Raw genomic sequence first — 24,434 nt, 5'->3', positions numbered from 1 at the left:
TCAGATAGATTTGCTTTTGTTGTACCCGCCATGAAATTGTTTCTCCAGCTAAACCATGACATCTTTTCAAAGTAGCTTTGTAAGAACTGATAGGAAAAATACAGCTTCCCAACCACAAGTGGTTTGCTGGTTTAATAGAGCAAATCAAAGCATATGATGAAAGAAATTATACTCAAAAGCTAGCAGAAATTTTATTCTTTCAAAATAAAGGTCTCCTCTCTTACCACTTTCAAAATGAATAGTGGATGTACAAGCAAAATCAAGGGGAAAAACAAGGGAAAGTCTACTAGGTGTGTCACATTTTATAAACGTAAGGGGAGAAAAGGCTTAGAAATCCTAGTGTGGCAGGTAAGCATTGGGAGCACCACTCTGACCATGGTTGGATGATGCCAGATTAAAAGTACTTAAGTGGGACAACTATGCAAATTCTGTTTAATTTATTTGCAGACAGAAACCTGCAGATATTTGGAAACCCTGAAGAAAACTGTAGAAGGTTACTCTTGCTCAGATGACCTTAAAATTGAAACATGGGTTTGTAATCCTTTCCTGGCAGACACAGACAGCAAATCAATGTTCCAAACCTTGCCAAAAGTGACCTCATTGACTTAAGGACAAAGATATGATGCTTCATGAATTTCACTCAAGTGCTCATAGCATTCTGTTGTTCCTTGATTCAGATTTACCCTCAACTATGAGATAAAGATGCAAGTTTTTGCTTTGTGTCATTTTTACAATATACATTTACATATTTATTTGTTTCATTGATAATTTTAATACTTTTTAGCCATAAAAATGGTAAGTGTATAATTGGTTGGGATAGGACAAAAACTTGGGATTACAAAAAAAAATCAATAATTTGATAGCATCCTTCTTATTCAAGGCAACCAAACACAATTCTCCTGAAGTATATTAATAGAAATAAATTTGACTTTTTGATTTATGTTCACAATTTTCTCCTTTTTAAAACATGGAAGACAATTAATGAGCTGCTTTTCAACATCCTAAAAATCTCCTCTGAATATTCCTTCTGAGATTCAGCCTGAAATATAATTTCTTTCTTCAAAATACTATACTTTGTTGATCATTTCTCAAGGACAAGCTGGCCCTTTCAATGAAAGTCATTCTTAGGCATATAGTAAAAAACCATTTTTTTTCTTCAGACCCACATTTTATTTATGTGTTGTATTATTACTCTTTTGTGAGAACATATATGTACATAACAAGAAAGCAGATGTTAACTAACAAAAAAGTATATTCGGTGTCTCATTGGCATTTGAAGGCTCTGGTGTGTTACTGTCTAGAGGTGGAAGTGGGGCTTGCTTAGATGGGAGATCAGAACAAACTTTCAGGAAAAGACATGGAGGAGAAATGTAAATAAACTGCTCTGACTCTTGTTTTGGCCAGAAGTATTTAAGTAGAGATGAGGAAGCAACATTTATGAAGTTAAATGATGTTATGGCTTAGGCCCTTCAGGGTTAATGCTGTTGAAGGTGGTAAAGACGTTCAAGAGACAAGGCCTTGACTTTTAACTCTGTAGGAAGATCAGCAGTCTCAATTAACCTGCACTCCTGAGATCTCTTAGAAACTGGATCACCAACCAGGCAGCATACACCAGTTGAGATGAGACCTCCAACACGTATACAGCAGAGGACTGTTGGGGCTAGGTTCAATCAGAGAAAATGCACCTAATCCTCAAGAGAATGGAAGCCCCTAGAAGTTTAGAGGTCTGGTGGGGTGGGTGGGGTTGGGGCATCCATGTGGATACAGTAGTGGGGGTATGAGATGTAGAGTCCTCGTGGGGTGGACTGGGGGGGTATAAAATCTGGATTGTAAAATAAATAAATAAATAAATAAATAAATAAATAAATAAATAAGTAAATAAGTTTTAAAAATTATTTTTGTTGTTTATTTTTGAGATTGTATTTTATTTGCAACATTTATTTCTTTCCTCATTTAAATCCCTTCTGTTTTCTGCTCCCAGTTCTGCTTTATATTCATGTCTTATTTTCATCATCTGTGGTTATACACACACACACACACACACACACACACACACACACTCACACACTCACAAGTAAACATACCGAGTCCCTGAAAAGTTACATGTATGTATATTTTCAAAGCAGACCACTTGGTACTGAACAATATAGGTGGTGTTCTCTTTCCTGGGAAGGGCCACCTCTCCTAGTCCAAATTTTCCCCAGTTGTAGAAGTATTGGGATAGGGTTGAGACCTCAAGGTTTTTTTCTAGTCCAGTGTAGCATGTCTCTTGATGTTGTCTTATCCAGCTCATGCTTGGGTTTTCATGTTTGTGAGACTTTATGTGTACAGCTTTTAATAACAGACACAACTTCACAACAGAACCCATGAAACTCTTGACCTATACAATGTTTCCATGACCTCTTCTGCAATGTTACCCAAGGCTTATGTGGTAAAGTTATAGCCCATAGGACTGGGTTCCACATCTCTGCAGTTTGATTGGTTGTGGTTTGATATAATAGTCTGTATCTGTTACAGAAAGACGTTTCCTTGAGGAGGGATGAAGACAGTATTTATGTGTAGGTAGAAAGATAAATGTTTAGAGTTTATTGTTTGGTATTATTCTGGTTTAGTAAATTAGTAAGTCTAGAATCTGGTCCAATAATTTCATCACAACTGAGACATCAGCTACATTTTCAGGTCTAGGCATGATATCGCTCTTTCCAAGTTAGTGATAAGTAATTTGATCAAGGGAAGAGGAAAAGATATTCTCTTTGGTGAAATTGAAGAATGTTAAAGCAGAAAGTGGGAAGGGGGAATTATGAAGGAGAATATCAGGATACAAGTGATCTGATATAAAAATTTAAAAATGGAGGACTTATTAAGGAGGGGTAGAGATAAATACAGGACTAGGAGGGATGGAGGGGAAATAAGACTATGAGTTACTAGAAACTTTATGATATTTAATATTAACTATTTATCCAAATAAAATTATAATGCATGTAATTTAGTGTACAAATATAAACTTTAATATGCTTTTCCCATCTGGGATGATAGCATTCCCTCCAAGAGCTAAAGACCACACAACTAGAAGTATCCTTTTTATGAACATTGTTTATTTTGAAAAAATAAATATATAGATAAAGTAGGATAGCAAGTTGTAAAGCTTCAAGCCTTAGGAAGTTTCATGTGCCTTATTCTCTAGCAAATACTTTCATTTAATACTCTAGTTATCTTCCCATAATTACTTACAAGTTTTGATAACTGCTTCACCACTTTAGCCTTCAATGGCCCAAATCCTGGTATCTCACACTCATGACCTGTGTTTTTGAGTGACGTTTCCTCAAAAATGAAACTCACTTTAAATAGAATCCAAACTCACTAAATGCCAATGTCTGTCCATTCTTGCATCTCCAAATTTCTCACATTTTAAGTCTTATAACATTTGTATTCCAATTTGTACAACTTTCAAAGTCAGTGTCAATCCCAGACAAAATCCAAACCTTGAGAAGTGGATGTGTACAGAAAAACCCACACATGGCCAAGAAGTTATTTGTAGTTGGTAATTGCTGGAAAAGGGAACATCAGTTGAACGGAAAACTTCTTGTCTCTTTGGGAAGTTAGTTATGTCAAATGATGTTTTGCTGGGGCACACAGGTGAAATGATGTCTTGCTAAAACAAACATGTGAGAGAATGTTTTCATGAAGCAGACACAGGTGAAAGGATGTTTTAATATAGCAAACACATGAAAGGACCTGGGACAAAGGAGTATAAATATGATCCCATAGACAATGGGAGATGAGCACTGAGTGTTGATTTGGTTTTTTCCACTTCCCTATCTTCACTAAAGACACACATGTATTGGTGTTCCTTTCATAACATTTTTGAGCTCAACTTGTAGTAATGCTGCCATTGAGAGCCACTCTCCCAAAAACTATTCATGAGGTCTCTGCCACAGCTTGGTGCCTCCAAAGCCCCATCCTAGGCCAATTGTCAAGCCTTCTTGTTTCTTCAGGATTAAACAACAGCCTGGTGTCTGCTTGCTGAAAGGACTGGACTATAGCTGCTGGTTTGTGTCTGGTGTCTGCCTACCTAGAGGACTGGTCTGCAGCTGCTGAATCATATTTGGTGTTTGCTACAGGACTGAACTGCTGCCAAAGAAGATCAAGCTTGCCTTTTAATAAACTATAGTTGAACAGGTCCACTTTCCCCTTTTCATAATAACTTATCTCTTCTACTACCTCTGCTGCATGGTATGTTAAAGGAGAGACTGAACCCTTATTAAAAGTAGGTGGCAAGATATTTATGCCTGTAGACAGTTTTCTCAATTGGATGAATATCATTGTCTATATCAGTGGCCATCTAGAGGAGCTCACATACCTAGGATAGTAGGCGTGCGCATGCACGCACACACACACACACACACACACACACACACACACACACACACACACTTGTTGATCTGCCGTTTTGGTATTTCCTATCTTTTTTTATTTGTCTTTTTTTTATGTTGTTTCATTGTTTCCTATTTTCTTTGAGAAAGAAAGTGAGAAATTGGGAAGGTAGGGACATGGGAAGACCTGTAATGAGTTTGGAGGATGGAAACTAATCAAAATATATTGTATACTTTTTTAAATAAAAATATTTAGGAATCAAAAAGGTAAAAAATGCTTCATTTTGAAATGTAATGAATGATATTCTGGCTGCATATATTTAAAAAACAAAATAGAAATATTTGTTCCATGCATTCTTCAAGCAATTGTATAGTCTAGAAAGGTTTAAGAATCCCAGCCATAATTATATTTGTGCATGTGCACACACACACACACACACACACACACACACGCACAAAACCACACACAAAGAAAGCATACAGACTGCACACATGGACATATATGCATATATATATATATCCAGTATTACATATCATTAAATGATAATATGTATGAATTTTCTTCTATTCACATTAAAAAGAAAATTAAATAATTAACATTATTTACCCCAAAGATTTAACACTAATTTTTTTCCTCCATCTTTATTAAATTGGGTATTTTTTATTTATATTTCAATTGTTATTCCCTTCCCGGTTTCCAGGCCAACATCCCCCTAACCTTTGCCCCTCCCATTCTATATGGGTGTTTTCCTCCCCATCCTTCCCCAATTACCGCCCTCCCCCCAACAATCACGTTCACTGGGGATTCAGTCTTGGCAGGACCAAGGGCTTCCCCTTCCACTGGTGCTTTTTTTTTTCCTTTCTTTCTTTCCTTTTTTTTTTTTTTTTTTTTTTTTTTTTGCAGAGCTGGGGACCAAACCCAGGGCCTTGCGCTTGCTAGGCAAGCGCTCTACCACTGAGCTAAATCCCCAACCACTCCACTGGTGCTCTTATTAGGCTATTCATTGCTACCTATGTGGTTGGAGCCCAGGGCCAATCCATGTATAGTCTTTAGGTAGTGGCTTAATCCCTGGAAGCTCTGGTTGGTTGGCATTGTTGTTCATATGTGGTCTCAAGCCTCTTCAAGCTCTTTCAGTCCTTTCTCCGAATCCTTCAACGGGGGTCCCGTTCTCAGTTCAGTGGTTTGCTGCTGGCATTCGCCTATGTATTTGCCTTATTCTGGTTGTGTCTCTCAGGAGAGATTTACATCCGGTTCCTGTTAACCTGCGCTTCTTTGCTTCATCCATCTTACCTAGTTTGGTGGCTGTATATATATGGGCCACATGTGGGGCAGGCTCTGATTGGGTGTTCCTTCAGTCTCTGTTCTAAACTTTGCCTCCCTATTCCCTCCCAAGGGTATTCTTGTTCCTCTTTTAAAGAAGGAGTGAGGCATCTGCATTTTGGTCATTCTTCTTGAGTTTCATGTGTTCTGTGCATTTAGGGTAATTCAAGCATTTGGGCTAATATCCACTTATCAATGAGTGCAAACCCAGATGCCCTTCAACAGAGGAATGGATACAGAAAATATGGTACATCTACACAATGGAATACTACTCAGCTATCAAAAACAAGGACTTTATGAAATTCATAGGCAGATGGATGGAACTGGAACATTAAAATTTTTGAAAGGTAGTATATGTCATTTATCTACTACATCCATCTCCATAACAAATGTGTAGATGATGTGATATATACTCAATAATAATGCACCAAATTTTAAAGTAATAGACATAGTCAGTGATTAACTGTGATCTTGGACCGTTTCATACAGTTATGTAATGTATTGTGGTAATGTGTTCACTCTTTCGTTATCCTCTTGGAACTTCCTCAATCCTGTGCTCAATTCCTTCGTCTCCAAGTAATCTTTCTCCTACCTAAGGCAATTCACTGAACTGGGGCAAAGAGTTATGTTTAATATGCTCTTGGATTTTAGTAATACTCATGGATCATGAAGCTATATTTAGGAGAAATTCTTGATATTTAACATGAATGAAAGACAATAGAATAGTAAACAATGAACTTTTATGGAAATGTCCACAATGTTTATGAGCAAAGGGACAACTCTGATCCCATATTCGAGACAGTTTCCCAATTCAAATGCATAGCTATTTTAATTTGTATTCTCTTTCTGAAGTTAATGTGTGCCATTTTAGTTGTCATTTTCATTTTCAGGAAAATCAAAAACAAAACAAACAACAAACAAAAAACAGTCCTATTAGTTTGTGTATCTTTCAAAGGGAAAGACATAGAGAAGGCTTTGCACTACATGCCCCACAATTTATGTCAGAATATATGGCTGGAAATCACTAGATAACTCTGCCCCTGCTGGTTTGTATTGATTGAACAAAATGCATTTCATTAGACTACCTCCAAAAACTTTATTCGAAATGCTCTATAGATTTTTCTAATTTCTGTAATTGCCCTTGAAACTTTGCCTGAATCTGTCAGTGATTAAACATGTGTGTGATGGGAGGGCGGCATTGGCTGCTGATTTGGTCATATTGATAATCATAATGTGAAGACTCAGTATGATTTTAATAATTCACATTGATTGGGAATGCTCCCTGTGAAGCAAAATTTGAGTCTAACTGTGTGCTGGCTTCTTTATTCTTTCCATATGTAAATATGAATTCCCTGAAATTTGGTAAATTTCCCTTTATGTTTCAACTGTATCCATGGCAACTGCAGCATAGAGTCCTCTGAGGAAAATTCCAATGCTTGATTATGTGATAAAGCACAATTGGCAGATGCTGTTTGTCCCACTCCAGGGTTGAACATGAGGCTGACAGCTCTGCACTTTACATTTCTCTTCCGTTTAAAGATTTCCCAAAATAGAAAGCTTAGTGTCCGCCTTGGGACAAGGTACTTTTTACCCTTTATATTTTAGGCAAATGGAGACAAGGGCTTTACTTCAGTGTTAAGTTACTTGTATTCTATGTGATTCACTACTTATCAACCCACATAATATTTATAGGCACTTAAAGTTTGGTGTACAAACACATGGTTGAATCATGATGCTATTGCTCTGCAGGGATCATTGCTTCTGTAAGATGGTGAAGCAGCTCTTGTTTGACAGCTTCAGTCTCAACATTACATATTTAAGAACTTACACTCTTGCAAAAGGGATTTTGCATATCTAATGACCTGGATAGATCAAACATTTTTGTTATCCTTTGGAGGATGCAAATGAGCATATTTTATTTCTGCTACCAAAAAAAAGGCAATTTTCTGATTACCAAATAGTGACAATGGTTAATAAAGTCAGTAAATCAATTCTGAAACCATTAAGAATAAAAAGCAGAGATCTTTAATCATAGAATTTCAAACATCGTGGTAAATATTTCAAGTTATAACTGCACAACCTTTTTTTTCATTAGAAATTAAAAGCAGAAAGAGTTGATTTTAGAAAATTATTTTATTTACTTGTATATGTGTATAACAGGGAATTAATTTATTCATTTACTGTGTTTGTGTCTGTGTGAGTATGTGTATCTGTGTGTAGCCCTGTATTTTGTGAGTGCCGCAGCGTGCAAACAGAGGTCAGAGGATCACTTCTGGAAGTCATTTTCTTTTCCTTTTTTCCTATTGTCATGTGAATTCCCAGAGGTATAAAGCAGGTTGTCATGGAGATTTCCATTGACATATTGAATTCATTTAAGCACCATGAAAAACATGAATAATGAAATAGAAACCAATCATTTGAATCGTTTGTCAATTACTCTTTATAATATACGCATTTGTTCTTTTATTTTTGAAAACTGGAATAATTACACAATTGTCCTTTTCCCCTTCTTTCTCCAAAACTTCCCATCTTTGAACCTTCTTGCTCTTTTTCAAATTCATGGCCTTTCTTTTCATTAGTCATTATTATATTCATATATTTTTATGTTTTTACATGTCTGTTCCTAAATATAGCCTATTCAGAGTTCTTTGTCTTATCCATATGCATATTTTCTGAGCTGACAAGTTGGTATTGCATAGCAATTTGTATGTTCTTCCAGAGGGGAAGAATATTTCCCTATTCTCAGGCTTCCTTACTTGCCTTTAGTGCTTTATGTAGGACCAAAGCCTCCTTGCTGAACTTTGCTCCCTCTACTTTGACGTGTCTGTTCTTGTCACTGTTCAGATCGTGTCAGGCATGGTGACAGTGAGACCTTATGGGCATAGCTTCTGACATCACTTGGAGACAGCCTCTCAGAAAGCTCCCTCATCTTCTTGCTCCTACAAAATTTCAACTACCTTTCCCACGGCGTATGCCAACTCTTACATGTGGGACTTCTTTGAGCAATAATTCTACAAAATGAAAAGAGGAAAACTTGAGTCTTCTTTTCTCTTGTGCTGTTGAAACTGTGATTGTTTATTTTATTTTATTTACCTTTTTATCTATCTGTTTATGTGGTTATGCTGTCTAGGTGGATATATGCTGTCGTATGCACGCAGTGTAATTGAAAGGAGTAGGTTTGGTCATGACACTCAGATCCTCCATCTGGACATCATGAGCCCTCTTGCCCAGCCGTGTTCTGAGCTTTGACATATCTACAAATACTAATGCTGCTACCAAATACAAAGAAGCTATACATAGCTATTCTTATTTTCTTTCGAAAATTTACTTTGTTATTTTGGGAAGTTCATACATGAGTAATGTATTTACATCATTTAAACCCAACATACTGCATTAATATGTATCATAAAAGTATACACACACACACACACACACACACACACTCCTCCTGATGAGTTCACTTTGTTTTTGCTCATATGGATTCATGCTTATGGATAGCCACATTTAACCTATTGAAAATCTCATCCATAGAGAAGACTAGCCATGCCTCTTTCATCAGTCATTAATTGGCTATAGCTCTTAATCTCTGGGCCAGACCTTCTTTATTCATAACTTGGCTCAGAATAAAATATCTTCTACATGATCAGATAAGTGCAAGAAAATGGTAGTTTTGTCATTTTTTGTTATTTAATGGATATTATAGATATGATGTTTTAAAGAAAATCTGTGTGCATCATTTCTGAAAAAATAAAATTAGCTAAAATGATATGTCTATATACATACAGTGATATGGTTTATGGAGACCGCAGCTAATAATGTTGCTGTGGCTTTCCTTTCTGATAATGGCAAGCTAGTCAGGGTGAGACAGTTCTCTCAGAATTTTCAACAATAATAATTGGATCTTTAAAGCAACAGTGCTTAAAATTAATGAATTGACTCGTATATCATTTTGTCATTCTTAAATTGCAAATTTCCTTGTTTTTGAGGAGTATTTTTTGTTTCTTTCATGCTGTTTGTTCAAAAAAGGGGTCCTAGTTCCTTAGTCTTATGATCTGTTGATTGGTGTCTACAGTTTTAGAAGCTTCACCTTATGCAAGAGTTTTCAGAATGAGTATAGTAAGAAAAGGGAAAGATTAATATATGAATATAGCTAATCAATTCAAATGTATTATGATATACAATATTTGTTAATATAATTTTATATATTAGAAAGTGAACCTAATAAAAATTCATATTTTAAAATACACTGCTAATATTACACTTTCTAATTTTAACAAATGTTAATAGTCTAACTGCCAATCTGCATGTAGAAGAACACAAATTGATCCATTATTATCCCCTTGTAAAAATCTAAAGTCCAAGTGGATCAAAAACCTCGACTTAAAACCAGATATGCTGAGTCTAATAGAGAAAGTGGGAAAGAGCTTTAAACACATTGGCATGAAAGAAAATTTGTTGAACAGAACACCAATGGCTTGGGCTCTAAGATCAATAACTGACTAATGGGACCTCCTGAAAATGAAAATCTTCTGTAAGGCAAAGGAACCTGTCCATAGAACACAATGGCAACCAATGAATTGGGAAAAAATCTTTACGAGCTATATATGTGAGAATGTTAATGTCCAAAATATACAAAGAACTAAAGAAGTCAGATTCCAGAAAACCAAAGAACCCAATTAAAAATGGGCTACAGAGCTAAAAAGTAATCCTCAACTGAGGAATAGCGAGTGGGCTAATAACTAAAGAACTGTTAAACATTTTTAGTTATCAGGGAAATGAAAATCAAAATGATCCTAAGATCCCACCTCAAACCAGTCAGAATTGCTAAGATAAAAAACTCAGGCAACAGAAGACAGTGGTGAGGCTGTAGAGAAAGATGGACATTTGTCCATTCCTGATGGGATTGCAAGCTGGTAAAATGACTTTGGAACAAATCTGGTAGTTCTTTAGAAAATTGGAAATAGTTCTACATAAAGACTCAACTGTACCATTCCAGGGCATATACCCAAAAGATGCTCCAACATACAATAAAGACACATGCTCCACTATGTTCATAGCAGCCTTATTTATAATAGCCAGAAGCTGGAAAGAACCCAGATGTCCTTTAACAGAGGAATGGATACAGAAAATGTGGTACATCTATACAATGGAAAAATACTCAGCTATTAAAAAGGATGACTTCACAGACATTTGTAGGCAAATGGATTGAGCTAGAAAATATCATCTCAAATAACGTAACCAGACCAAAAGGATATGGTATGCATTCACTGATAAGTGGATATTAACCCCAAATCTCAGAATACCAATGGTACAAGTCACAGATTATATGAAGCTTAACAAGAAGGAAGACCAAAGTGTGGATGCTTCAACCTAGGTAGACTAGGGAACACAATTTTGACGGGAGGCAGAGGGAGGGGAGATTTGGGTGGGAGAGGGAGAGGGGATGAAAAAAAATGTCATGGGGCAGGAACCTGTATGGGAAGAGACACGAGAGATGTCCAGAGGGCAAAGAGAATTAATTGAAATAAATAGCAATGGGGGTGGGGGACTTGATAATCCACTAGAAAGTCCCAGACATCAGGGAAGAGAGAGGCTTCTAGAACCCAACGGGGATGACAGTAGCCAAAAATAAAATAAAATAAAAAAAATAAAAAGCAGGGAAACAGAACCTGACGAGACCATCTACAGTAGATAGATATGACCACCTCCAGTGCAGTGATGGTGCCACCCACCCATCTAAACTTTTTAACCAGGAATTTTTCCTGTTTAAAGGAAATACAGGGACAGAAATGGATCAAAGGTGGAAGGAGAGGCCATCCCGTGACTGTCCCATTCCGTCTTCAGACACCAAATCGCTGCACTCTGGCCAGTGCCAAAATATCTTGCAGACGGGAGCCTGGTACAGCTGTCTTCTGAGAGGCTTTGCTAACACCTGAATAAGACAGATGCAGATAATCACAGCCAACCATTCGACTTATCCAGAAAAGTTAGGGGAAGGCCTCAAAGAGCTGAAGGGAATTGCAACTCCATAGGAAGAATAACACTATTAATTACCTGGACACTTCAGAATTTCAAAGGACTAAACCACCAACCAAAGAGTATACATGGGCAGGTTCATGGCTCCTGCTACATATGTAGCAGAGGACTGCCTTATCTAGCATCAGTGGAAGGGGAGGTGCTTGATCCTGTGGAGGCTTAATACCCCTGAGAACCGGGATGCTAGAGGGGTTAAGCAGGAGTGGGTACGTAGTTGACAAGAACCTTCATCTCTATGAGGGAAAGGGGATGGGGTAGGGGATTTGTGGAGGGGACACCACAAAGGCCAATAACATTTGAAATGTAAACATGTAAAATCATTAATAAATTAAAAAAAAGAATCACTCTTAGCCACACAGCTGCCGCGAGAATTCTCAGATTATGTGTTGAGCTGCCGACAAGCTGAGAAATTGCATTGCACTATGTGACAACCCACTCATATCTGTTTCTAAGTGGGATTTTTTGTTATACGGCTTCTTTGCAATCATTTCTGTGGCTTTTAAGTAAACACCCATGCTACTATTATTAACTCCATTTCAAAAGTAATCTGATTGGTTCACCGAATTGGACAATAGTTCTTTCATAGTTTCCATTTCGAAAAAAAAAAAGAGTTGTGTATGCATGTCGATACATGTGTGTTTGTTTGTGTGGAAAATCTGTCCTACAATACCCTCTCCTATCCATTGGTGACTGTCATTTGTATGCGAGATGGAAGAGAACTTTAATCTTGAGAAACTGCATTGCTCTATCCCTTGTTACATGGGCAAAACCCAATAATACATAATTAAAGATGAAAATATAAAATGTCCAAAATTTGTGTAAATACATGAAAAAATTTTCATAGTAAGGGACAGTTTTATGTATAAATGAATCCTGTATAGATGTGTCTTTAAAACCTAAATGCAAAGATGTGTGTAATTGAAAATCTGCAAGTTATCAGATTTTTTGTAGTACATTTCCATGGTTACTTAAAGATCAACACTTTTTTCATAACACCTCTCTTTTGGTTTAGGAGAGGTTGTAAGGAAAACACTTACTCATGTACATTAAAATGAGCAATTGTGATTTAAAATCTTTCTATATTTGTGGAGCCAGAGATTTCAAAATTTGGTTAGACATAATTTGGAACAAATTAATCATTTATGTACTAGTGTTTTTTAGCATATATATACTGAAACACTAAAGTTTAGATCAATGGTAGTTTTGCACACTGTTGCTGGGAAAGATCTTTGAACGTCTAAAGATTTGTCTTCAAATACACCTTACACCAATTTTTCTCAACCTTTTTATCATGACCCCTTTGAGGTATGAACAGACTTTTTACAGGGATTACTTAAGACCACTAAATATTAAATATTAAATATTACCACTGTGAGCAGTAAAATTAAACTGACAAAATAGCAACCAAAATTAAGTTTATGATCTCACCCATATGAGAAGCATTTTAAAAGGTCTCAACCTCATGAAGTTTGAGAACCACCGCCTTACAATGTTATTTCTCATCAAATTAAAAGAAGAAAAGGAAAATTTGCATCTCTATGTCTATGTTGCTTTTTTTTTATCTGACTTTTATCTAAGCTAGTGCACAGTACCAAACCTGGTTGGCTGCATTTTCTTATAATTTTATGTTTCATGAGAGGATAATGATGTGTTAAAATCAAGTATACTTTGTTTGTATCACCAAATTTCTAACACTTTCTGCTTAATATATTTTAATGCTCTGTTATATGGCTCATAACATTTTATGACTGTGATATTTTTATTGAACATACTATTTTGTATCAATATAAAATGATGTTTTCTGTCTCCTTGAATGCTTTCTTCATTAACTATACCTTGTCTTAAATGAATAATTCAACTTTAACTTTCCCTATTTCATATTACAACCTTGCCCATCCTGTTCTTTGGCTTTGATTTTTTTTTGTAAGGTTTATGTAACAAACCTAAAACATTTTTTGGTCATTGATCATTTTGTTTATATACTTTATATCTGTCTTTTATAATAGTGTAGGATAACAGTATGCATTGATATTACTGACTGGTTTTTCATCTCCTTGCACTTGACTATAATTCCAATTATTTGAATATTTTAATATTTATAGATTTTTTAATAATATTAATTATTTGGATTTTAGATTTTATTGTAATATTTTGTTTCTAAAGTGATTGATGAACTAACTACATATGTTCTAGCTATCATTTTTAATTATAGTAATTTCTTTAAGAATTATCCTATTATATTTTACTATATTATCAAACTTTACATAACTGACATATCTTGGAGAACATTACACATGCACAGTTTCAAAATTTTAATAATTAATTAGCAGTAAATGACCATAAAATTAACCTGCAGTCACAAAAACATTTGATTTTTGCTTCCATTGTTCTAATTTTTCTTTTGATATATGCTTTTCTATTCTAAGATTGATTTGTTAATTGGACCATTTATTCTCTGTTATTTGACTGATTGGTGCATTTTTATCCTTAATTACTTTTATAGCAAACAATCTTCCTTTAAAATCTTTAGTGAATGATTTTAAACACTCTTAAAATTTCCCTCAATTTTAGAAATTGAATGGAATGAAATATTTCCTTTCTTCCTCCTGGCAGGAGGAACTATTAGGATGTTTTGAATATGTTAATTCTGTATGAGGCTATTGTAGCTGAATTGGTGTATTTGCAGAATTCACATTTCTTATTGAAATTTGAAATTATTTTTTGGAGAATTATAACTGTATATTTTCACTGGCTTTGTTTTCATTTATTATAAAGTACTTTTCTACTTTTGGCATTATTATCTATGAACTCAGTGAAGGAGAAATAAATTTTTTAAAAGAGAATGAGAAATAAAACTCTACTTCAACTTATGCATTTAGGTGTTGGCATTATCTTATATCTGTATGACATTCTATACTGCCTAAATTATAAGATGATCTGAAGTAAGCGTCTAACTGTGTTATTTCAGTCAGATCCTATATCAATACAATTTGTAAAAGGTCAGGGAAAATAGGTCGGTGGTTGGGCACTGGCCAGTTCAAGAGTCAAGAATCAGTTCCCAGAATTAGAAAGGTCATGCATCAAATTATATTTAACTGGCTATAAAGCTGTGATTTCATAGCTGCTTCTTTCATAACATTGCAACCATGACTTTATCCTGGTCAAATATTTCTTGCATTTATTTTAGAAAGTGGATTTATATGCTTTAACTACATCTTTCCATATATATTTGCATCAAATTTATCAAGATAAGTCTCTCTCTCTATTCCCCTAAGCCCCATTTTTAGGATAATATATCTAGTGCGACAACAGATCACTAGCAGTATCCTCCCCTCTTATCTCTCCCCAGCTCTTGTGGATCCTGCAGACCATCCTCCCATGCCCCCCCCACTTTCCTGATCCTGGATGTGATGTAGCCTTCAACTTGGTCAGACACCTCCAGTTCAACCAAAGAAGGCCACATTAAGGCCTTGTTAAACCAAATAACTGATGTTCTAGAGACATTCCTGGAAAAGAGCTTTGGACCTACATTATAGAATAACAGATCTTAATTATGCTACGATATGGTAGATAATGAATTGCATATTTTTGCTCACATAAACAAGCCATTTTCAAAACCTAACTTCGTGTTCTAATTTGAGTAATGAGATATTTTGTCTATTTATAACAAGTTGTGTCAACATTATATAAGATAGCAACTGCTAGCAGAAACGACCCTATCCTTGGGAGACAACAACAGCATACAGTGGAGAATTTCTTTCAGTTGGAAAGAACTAATATAAACTGAAGACAAATTGATTAGTCAGATGTGTCTGATCATAACTGCCTATGATATAATGATGGTTGCCATCAAAACATCTGTTAGTTAAGCCTGGTTTTCAACTTATTTACAGACAATGGATTGGTATTAGTATATAATCATAGCATTCAGTGTTATGTATTTGGTTTGGAATGGTACCTGACATTGTAAACATTTACTATGTCCGTGTCTCACTGATATGAGAAGGATTTTAGGGCTCTCCAGACAAAATCATTCCTATAGATTACACTCTGCTAATGGAATTGTTAAGGATTTTAAATTATAACCTACTTCCGTATTGTGTAGTTTATTAATTTAATTTTCATTAAAACATGGTTCCAGGCTGGAGAGATGGCTCAGCATTTGAGGATAGGTATTGGTGTCATTACAGAGAACCCTAGTTCCTAGCATCTACATCAAATCAGTTATCTTTTAGCTACCAGGAATTGCGTATCTGTAGCAAGTGATATTTTTGTCTTCCACAGACATCTGTATTTCTATGCACATACACATATGAACACACACATAAATATAATTAAAATACGTACAAATAATTTTTTAAAAAAATATGGCTCCTATATTTCACTTCAGTAGTCAAATCAAAGAGAATTCAAAACAATTCATCCATATTTCCTTGATGTCTCCTAATCAACTAACTTGAGAGTTTACGCTGAGCATTTTTTAAAATTGTATTTATTTATGTACATTTTTTATTGTTACCCTCAAGATTTTATTCCCCTCCAGGTCCACCCTCCTACTGTTTCACATCCCATACCTCCTCCCTGCCTCTGATCCCTGTCTCAAATAAGATGTCCCCACCCCACCCACCTTGCCAGACATCTAAACTCCCTGGGGCCTCCAGTCTCTAGAGGATTAAAAGTATCTTCTCTGACTGAACCTAGACTCAAGAGTCCTCTGCTGTATGTGTGTTAGGGGCTTCATATCAGCTGGTATATGCTGCCTAGTGGGTGATCCAGTGTCTGAGAGATCTCAGGGGTCCAAGTTAGTTGAGCCTACTGGTCCTCCTACAGGGTAGCTCTGCTTATCAGCTTCCTCCACTTTTCCCTAATTCAACCACAGGGGTCAGAAGCTTCTGTTGATTGGTTGGGTGCAAACATCTGCATCTGACACCTTCAGCTGCTTGTTAGGTCTTTCGAAAAGCAGTCATGATAGGTCCCTTTTTGGGAGCGCTCCACAGCCTCTGCAATAGTGTCAGGCTTGGGAACCACCCCCTCCCCTCCAGAGGTGGATCTCTTTTTGGGCCTGACTCTGGACCTTCTTTTCCTTAGGCTCTTCTCCATTTCCATCCCTACAGTTCTTTCAGACAGGAACAGTTATGGGTCAATTTTGACTGTGGGATCGCAACCCCATCTCTCTCTTGGTGCTCTGTCTTTCTGCTAGAGGTGAGCTCTACAAGTTCCCTCTCCCCACTGTAGGGCATTTCATCTAGCCCCTGCACCCTTTGAGTCTTAAGGGTCTCTCACCCCCCAGGTATCTGGTACATTCTGGAGGATCCTCCCAACCTCTACCTCCCAAGGTTGCCTCTTTCTATTATTTCTGCTGGCCCTCAGGTCTTCAGTTCCTTCCCCTAACCCAATACAAGATCCTGTTCCCCTCTATAACTTTTTCCTTTCCCTCCCCTATCCTTCCCTCTCTCCTTCCCCCCTTGTGTTGCTTTCTTCTCCCTCACAAGTGGGACTGAGGCATTCTTACTTGGACCCTTCAGCTTGTTGAACTTTTTGAGTGAACTGTATCTTGGGTGTTCTTTACATTTTTTGGCTAACATTTACATATTAGTGAGAACATACCATACATATCATACTGGGTCTGAGTTACCTCACTCAGATGATATATTTTAATTCCATCCATTTGCCTGCAAAACTCAGGACACACTCATTCTTAATGGCTGATTAGTGTTCCATTGTGTAAATGAACCACAGTTTCTGTATCCATTCTCTTTCATGGAACATCTGGGTTGTTCCCAGCTTCTGGCTATCACAAATAAGGCCATATGAACATAGTGGCACAGGTGCTTCTTTGCCATGGTGGAGCTTCTTTTGGTTATATTCCCAAGAGAGGTATTAGTGGGTCTTTGGTGGGGCTTCTTTTGGGTATATTCCCAAGAGTGGTATTAGTGGGTCTTTGGGTAGATCTATTTCCAATTTTCTAAGGAACCTCTAAGTTGATTTCCATAGTGGTTCTAACAGTTTGGAATCCCACTAACAATGGGAGTGTTTCTCTTTCTCCACATCCTTGCTAACATGTGTTGTCACCTAAGGTTTTGCTCTAACCCATTTTCATAAATGTAAGGTGGAATATTGGGGTCGTTTTGATTTGAATTTCTTTGATCACTAAGGACTTTGAACATTTCTTTAAGCGCTTCTCTGAATTCTCATTTTACTTCTGTACCTCATTTTTTTTTTTTGGATTGGATTGCTTTTTTTTTTTTGGTGGTTTTTTGATTGGGTTGCTTGGTTTTCTGGTGGTTAGCTTCTCAAGTTCTTTATATATTTTGGATATTAGCCCTCTATCAGATGTGGGGTTAGTGAATATATTTTCTCAATCTGTAAGTTGCCGATTTGTCTTATTGACAATATCTTTCCCTTATGAGGTTCCATTTATTAATTCTTGATCTTAGCATCCAAACCATAGGAGTTCTGTATAGGAAATTTCTGCCTGTGCCATAGAGTTGGAGGCTCTTTCCCACTTTCTTTTCTATTGCATTCAGTGTGTCTGGTTTTGTGTTGAGGTCCTTGATACACCTGGCTTTGAGCTTAGTGAAAGACAACAAATATGGTTCTATTTTCATTTTTCTACATCCAGACATCCAGTTAGACCAGCAGCATTATTTGGAGATGCTTTCTTTTTGCCATTGTATATTTTTTGGCTTCTTTGTCAAATATCAAGTCTGCTTAAGTTTGTGGTTTTATTTCTGGGTCTTCAATTCTATTCCATTGTTCAACCTGTCTGTCTCTTTACCAGTTACATGCAATTTTTATCACTATTGCTCTGAAGTAGAGCTTGAGATCAGGTATAGTGATTCCCCCGTTAAGGATTCTTAAGGATGTTTTTCCCTATTCTGGTTTGTTGTTGTTGTTTATGCCTTTGCAGACAAATTTGAGAATTGCTTTCTCCATGTCTTTGTGATGGGATTTTGATGGGGATTGCATTGAATCTGAAGATCACCTTTGGTAAGATGGCCATTTTTACAATTTTAATTCTGCCAACTCATGGGCATGGAAGTTCTTTAAATTTTCTGAGATTTTCTTTGATTTCTTTCTTGAAAGACTTGAAGTTATTGTCATACAGATCTTTCACTTGCTTAGTTAGTGTTTCCCCAAGATATTTTATATTATTCGTGGCTATTGTAAACAGAGTTGTTCCCCTAATTTCTTTCTCAGTCTATATATCATTTATATAACAGAAAATTACTGGATTATTTGAGTAATAATACCACTTTGCTGAAGATGTTTGTCAGTTGGAGAAGATCGCTGGCAGAATTCTTGGGGTTGATTATATATACTATTATATCATCTGCAAGTGGTGATACCTTTATTTCTTCTTTGCCAATTTGTATCTGCTTTATCTCTTTTTGTTTTCTTATTGTCTAGCTAGCAATTTGAGTACTATATTAAATAACTATGGAGAGAGTGGGCATCCTTGTCTTGTCCCAGATTTTAATGGGATAGCCTCAAGTATCTCTCCATTTAATTTGATATTGACTGTTAGATTCCAGTAAATTGTTTATATTATGTTTAGGTATGGGCCTTCAATTCCTGATCTCTCCAATACTTTTAATGTGTTTTATTTTGTCAAATGCTTCTTGTGCATCTAAGGACATGATATTGTGATATTTTTTCTTTGAGTTTGTTTATATAGGGGATTACATTAATAAATTTTTGTATATTGAACAAACCTTTCACCCTGGGATGGAGCCTATTTGATTGTGGTGTATGATGATTTTGATGTGTTCTTGGATTTGCTTTGCAAGAATTTTATTGAGTATTTTTGCATTGATATTCATAAGTGTGATTGGTCTAAAGTTGTCTTTTTTGGTTGGGTCATTCTGTGGTTTAGGTATCAGAGTAATTGTGGCTTCATAGAATGAATTAATTAGTGTTCCTTCAGTTTCTATTTTATGGAATCTTTTGATGAATATTGGTGGTATCAGGTCTTCTTTGAAGGTCTTCTAGAATTATGAACTTAACCCATGACCCTGGGCTTTTTTTGATTGGGAGGTTTTTAATGACTTCTATTTCCTTATGTGATATAGGTCTCTTTAGAAAGTTTCCCTGTCCTTGATTTAACTTCAGTATATTATATCTGTCTAAAAAACTATCCACTTCATCTAGATTTTCCAGATTTGTTGAGTATAGACTTTTATAACAGAATCTACTGATTTTTTGAATTTCTTCCATTTCTGTTGTTATGTTTCCCTTTTCATTTCTGATTTTGTGAATTTGGAATCTGTCTCTGGGCCCTTTAATTAGTTTGGTTAAGGGTTTATCTATCTTGTTGATTCTCTCAAAGACACAGGTTTTGGTTTTGTTGATTCTTTTCATTGTACTCATTCTTTTTATTTGGTCGATTTCAGCCCTGAGCTTGACTATTTCCTGCCTTCTACTCCTCTTGGGTGATTTTGCTCCTTTTGTTCTAGAGCTCCCAAGTGTGCTGTTAAGTTGCTGATATAAAATTACTCCAGTTTCTTTCTGAAGGCACTCAGAGGAATGAGTTTTCCTCTTAGCATTACTTCCATAGTGTCCCATAAATTTGGGTATGCTGTGTCAACATTTTATGATATTCCAGGAAGTCTTTAATTTCTTTCCTTATTTCTTTCCTGACCAAGTTATCACTGTGTAGAGAGTTTCTAAGTATATGTAGTCTTTCTGGTTTTTTGTTTGTTTGTTTTTCACTATTATTGAAGACCAGCCCTACAGAACAGTGGTCTGATAGGGTACACGGAATTATTTCAATCTACTTGTTATCTGGTTGATTTTGGAGAAGGTAACATGGGGTGCTGAGAAGAAGGTATATGCTTTCTGCTTCTTTTTTTTTTTTTTTTTCAGAGCTGGGGACCGAACCCAGGGCCTTGCGCTTCCTAGGCAAGCGCTCTACCACTGAGCTAAATCCCCAACCCCTATATGCTTTCATTTAAGGATGAAATGTTCTGTAGATATCTGTTAAATCCATTTGATCCATAACCTGTATTAGTTTCACAGTGTCTCTGTTTAGTTACTGTTTCAATAAACTGTCCATTGGTGAGTAGGGGTTAAAGTCTTCCACTATTATTGCGTGGGGTTCAATGTGTGTTTTGAGCTTCAAAAAGTTTCTTTTATGAATGTGGATGCCCTTGCATTTGGGGCATAGATGTCCAGAATTGAGACTTTGTCTTGGTGGATTTTCCCTTTGATGAATATCCTTCCTCATCACATTTGATAACTTTAGGTTGAAAGTCTATCTTATTGGTATTAGGATGGCAAGTCCAGCTTGTTTCTTGGGACCATTTGCTTGGAAGACCCTTTTCCATCTTTTTACTCTGAGAAGGTGTTGGTCTTTGTTATTGAAGTGTGTTTCTTATATGCAACAAAATGGAGGATCTTGTTTGCAGAGCCAGTCAATTAGCTTTTGTCTTTTTATAGGTGAGTGAGACCATTAATATTGAGAGATATTAAAGATAAATGAATATTGGTTCCTGTTATATTTGTTTTTGTAGGTGTCTTATGTACTTGTGGTTCTCTCTTTTTAGCTTTGCTGTGAGATGGTTAATATCTTGTCTTTTTTTTTTCTTTTTTTGATGTAGGCAACTTCCTTGTGTTAGAATTTTTCCTTCTAGGATCCTCTGTTATGGCTGGATTAGTAGATAGATACTGTTTGAATTTGGTTTTGTTCTGGAATACTTTGTTTTCTTCATCTACGTTGATTGGGATTTTTGCTGGGTACAGTAGCCTGGGCTAGAATTTGTGTTCTCTTAGAATCTGGATGACCTCTGACCAGTCTCTTCTGGTTTTCATAGTCTCTGTTGAGAAGTCTGGTGTAATACTAAGAAGTCTACCTTTGTATGTTACTTGGCCCTTTTCCCTTGCTGCTTTTAATATTCTTTTTCTGTTCTGTGTGTTTAGTGTTTTGATTATTTTGTGGCAAGAGATTTTCTTTTCTGGTCCCATTCGTTTGGGGTTCTATAAGATTTTTCTACCTTTCTGACCATCTCTTTCTTTAGGTTGGGGAAGTTTTCATCTCTGATTTGTTGAAGGTTCTTTGAGCTAGAAATCTTCATTCTCCTCTACCATTTTTTCTTAGATATGCTCTTTTCATTGTGTCCTGTATTTCCTGAATGTTTTGGGTTAGGGTTTTTTATATTTTGAATTTTCTTTGACAGTTGTGTCAATCTGTTCTAAGGTATCTTCTACACATAATATTCTCCCTTCTATCTCTTGTATTCTGTGGCTGATATTTACATCTGTAATTCCTGACCTCTTTCCTAGGTTTTCCATGTCCAGGGTTGCCTCCATTTGTGTTTTCTTTATTGTTTCTGTTTCTACTTTTAGTTCTTGGATTGTTTTATGCTATTTCTTCACCTGTTTAATTGTGTTTTCCTGTATTTCTTTAAGGGATTTATTTGCTTCCTCTTTAATGGTTTCTACCTATTTACCTATGTTTTCCCATATTTCTTTCAGTCAGTTATTTATATCCTTTCTAAAGGACTCTATTATCTTCATAATATAGTAGGTTAGGTCACCTTCCTGATTTTCATGTGTGTGGGTGTATTCAGTGCTTGCTGCGTTGCGAGAACTGGGTTCTGAAGATGACATGTATATTGGCTTCTGTTACTTATGGTATTGCACTTGCCTCTTGCCATCTGGTTAACCCTGGTGTATACTGGTTTGGGTGACTCTGTCTGGAGTCTGCTTCTTTTGTCCCTGGGTTGCTACAGGTCTCCTTGTGTCCCTGCTGGATTGGCTGTAGCATATCTCCTGTGGGGCCTTCCAACTGGAAAGATTGAGATGGGCAGAGAAGCTGCTGATTTGTTGCCAAGGCTGCAGTAGATCTTCTGGGAGACCTTCAGTCTGTTGGGTCTTCAGAGGAGTAGTCAAACTGTTATTTTGTGGGAAGCTGTTCTCCAGGTGAGGCTATGGACTGTGGTTTCTTTTACCATGTTTGCAGCAGAACTCCAGGAAGGCTTTCAGTCTTTTGGGTCATTTGCCCTGCATGCCACAGAAGCCCTGGGAGGTCTTCAGTCTGCGGTGTCATTTGCCCAGTTACCCTGTGTGCAGAGGTACCCCTGGGATGCCTTCAAGCTGTGGTATCCTGGGTGCAGCAGATCTCCTAGAAAGACTCAGGCTATGGTATCAAATTCTCTGAGTGTAGCTGAATTTCTGATATGCCTCAGGATAGAACCTCTTCCAGGGACCAGACTAGCTAGTCATCTGTCCCAGCAGAAAGGACCAGGAAGACAGGGAGTAGTTTTTGGTGAGCATGAGGGGAGGTAGATGGGAGATGGTAGGTCCCTGAGTCCACTGGGCTTCTAGCTGTAGCTGTGGGACTTTGGGAGGGTTCTTACCAAATGCTATGAGTGCAGCAGATTCTCTGGTATCAGGATATAGCCTGAGGATATAGCCTCCTCTAGAGAGCAGACTATCTAGCAGTCTGTCCTGCTCTGAGTATTTTCATAGGAAAATTTATATAGTATAATTGATTGATTATATTAGAATGATGAGTCTATTGCTAGGTAATATAAGCATCACCCATCAACCCATTCATTCATAATATACTATATTATACATTAAATTACATATATAAATAAGTAATAAAACTCAACACTCAACAAGATCACAAAAGTATTACTCAATATTCACTTCAAAATATTTATACAATAAATAATGTAGTAAAATAAAAGCTATTGTTTGTCATTCTCTAAAAGTTATGTAGGGGAACACCCATATAGAAGGGGAGGGCGAGGGGTTAGGGGATGTTTGCCTGGAAACCAGGAAAGGTAATAACAATTGAAATGTAAATAAGAAATACCCAATTTAATAAAGATGGAGAAAAAAAGTTTTGTAGGCTGAATACAGATTATACAATCAGTCCTTATGAAAATTTGTCATTCTTCATTTATGAAAATAGTATAGAATAATTATTACTAAGTTATTTTGGTATGAACATAATGAAAGGGAAATATTAATATACAATGGTGTAGGTAGACTGTGCAGGAAAAAAGCATAATCAGTCAAACTCACATGCATAAAATGAAAAGATTTTCAAGTAGTACTTTACCTTTATGTGTGAGTATATGAATGTATATCCATATGTATATATGAGTATTTACATTTGTTGAAATGAATGGACTGAACGGGATTTTTCATTTCAAAAGTCAAATCACCTATAATTTAATCACTGGAATTTTAGTTAAATTATTCTCCTGGTACACTTTATAATGTAGATGCTTTGGAATGACCACAAGAATGGAGTACTACCATCAGTGTTTCACTTCATGGGTCTGTAAATGAAACCATGCACACTGAGAAGGTTAGCATGTGATTTCATACATTTGTTTTAAGATGTTTATTTAATTGTTCAGATACTTTGATTTGTGAAAATGTCATCCAGTATACATTGAACATACCTTTTTTCTCTCCCCTAACTCCTCCCATATTTGTTTCTCTCTATTCCTATCCTATTTATCATTCTTTCCATCTCATGTTAAAATCAAAACCCAAAGAAGACATGAAAGATCCAAAGGGCCAAAACCAACAAACCAACTAAACAAACAAAAGCCAAACAGGAAACAGATGAAGTCCAAAAGTACTGACCATCTACTCTGCTGAATTTGAATCTACCTTGGAGTGTGGTTGATAATTTCAATGATAATGCATGGAAGAATTTGATTATCCCTCTTCTATAGTCCATG

This window comes from Rattus norvegicus, chromosome 9 (genome assembly GCF_021556685.1).
Source record: "Rattus norvegicus strain SHRSP/BbbUtx chromosome 9, alternate assembly SHRSP_T2T, whole genome shotgun sequence".
Lineage (NCBI taxonomy): Eukaryota > Metazoa > Chordata > Mammalia > Rodentia > Muridae > Rattus > Rattus norvegicus.
This window is presented reverse-complemented; position numbering follows the sequence as displayed.